Source organism: Alligator sinensis, unplaced genomic scaffold, assembly GCF_000455745.1.
Source record: "Alligator sinensis unplaced genomic scaffold, ASM45574v1 scaffold161_1, whole genome shotgun sequence".
NCBI lineage: Eukaryota > Metazoa > Chordata > Crocodylia > Alligatoridae > Alligator > Alligator sinensis.
Window position 1 is genome coordinate 2,826,474 of NW_005841974.1, and position 2,024 is coordinate 2,828,497.

A 2,024-nucleotide genomic window follows, 5' to 3' on the forward strand; every position below is an offset into this window, starting at 1 on the left:
TCTCAGCTTCTGTCAAGTACATCTGTGTGGTTTTGCTGGCAAGGATGGGCTGTGTTTCCTTTACCCTTTATCCTAGTCCTTTGTAAAACTTCTGCAAGTGTTGGCAGGTTTGTTTCACGTTTGCACATGCACATGTATCTGTGCACATACACACACACGTAAGTTTATGCACACATACACACATGCATGCATGCACACACACATCTTCATTTAAAGGGCATTAAAGTGACCCTAGGGGGCTATAAAAGCCCTGCTAAGTTAGGGAGGAAGCACTTGCTTTTTCCTTGCTTCATCCCACGTTATTATCCTGAGGTATTTGCCACCCAGTGGACACACACATTCCATGTATTGCAGGTCTTAGGCAGAACAGCAGTCTCACTTCTTGGCCTCTTATGGGCTAAGATCAAGTTTATGATACTGTCAGTTTTAATTGGACTCCATATTTCTTTAGCTTTTCCTGTTTGGATGTAGAGCATCTGGGCCATAGAGCTGGGTCAGCTAGAGCTGTAAGCAACACATGGCAGGGCAGCACCTTCACAGAAAGCATTTCTCCTTCCACTGTCTCATATCTACTACTAGGTCTGTTCTCAACAGATCTTACAGGCTGGTGGTGGTGTAGTGGGGTTTCCTGATCATGCATAGCCTTCCAAGCTCTGTCAGAGGCAGGGTGAGTCCTAAGGGAAGGAAAATAGGTAGCTCTGCAGGTACCAATGCTCCTGGAAATGACTCCATTAGCAGGTTCAGTGTCAAAGAAATAAGCAGTCTACATTTTCGAGGCTGTTCAGTTAAAATTTTGATCAAACAGTTCATCAGAAAGCAGATGAGTATGCAAGCCCCCCTGGCCTCCCAGTGAAACAAAGCATTTTGCAAATAGTTGTTTAAAAAAAAAAAAGGATTGGATGAAGCTTCAGAAGCTGGGAACAAAACAGGAAACGCTGTGTTTGTTTCTCTTGCTTTTTAAAGCCATAACCCTCCAGCCACCCTGCTGCAGATACTCTGGAGAGTCCTAAATGTCTTATTTCCTTCTAGATGACCAAGGCAGTTTGCGCAATCATTCTTTTCTGCCAGGTAAAGTTGAAATCCTCCACTTGTGACATCAGATGTCTGGGTAACCAACAGTAGTGTCACAAAAAGAGGATTATGGCTTTATGTGCAGCAGCTAGCTAGGGCTGCTGAAAAGACAAACTGCTTTTTCCCAGCATCTGGCAGAAGTGTGTGGTGGGAGCGGGGGAGGATGGGGCACAACTTCTAAGCCCCCAGACTCCGGGGAGCCAAGTTGTCAAGCCCCAGCAGGGTTGACTCAGCCTTTTTTCTTTTCCAGGTCAATGAACGTGCAGCCTCCTCCTCCTGCTTGAAAGGATGTTGGAGGGTTAGAGCTGGCTAGCCTTCCCCTCTCCTCCGTGGGGCACAGGGATGACTGGGGTGCATTTATGTAGGGGATACAGATAGGGGCCATCCAGTAAGAGAGGGGGTGATGTGTGGGGGTATGCTTGCCGTCCCCAGAGTGGAGGATGTTTGGTTCCCCCACCAGCTTCTGGGCTTTGCCAGGTGCCCCATGGGGCCAGTTCCTTCCAGCTGCTACAGGCCTCAGGGGCTTTTTTTCAGTGTTCTCAGAAGCACTGGCTGCTGGCCACAGCCAAGGCTGCAGATTTAGACAGGAGACTCCCGGCGAGAAGGCTGTGCCCCTCCGCTCAGGCTTGGGTCCATCTCCCTATCTGGGGCCAGGAAGGCAGACGTAGGGGTCTGGCCTTCCCCTGTAGCGGCGTGGGGCCTCTACCCTTGACCCCTGGAGGGCACTTGAACAGCTGCTGCAAGGCGGGGCCCCGCCGCCCTGCTGCAGCCTGGGGGCTCTTGGCGTCGCGGGGCACCGTGCCCAGCGTCACGGCGCTGCGGGCCCCCCCGGGACCACTCCCCCCCGACACCAGCCCGGGAGGCGGAGCCAAGCGCCGGAGACTCCGCGGAGGACCCGCCCCCGGCGCATGATGCAACATGCGAGCCCCGCCCCCGGCAGCGGATTGGCTGGG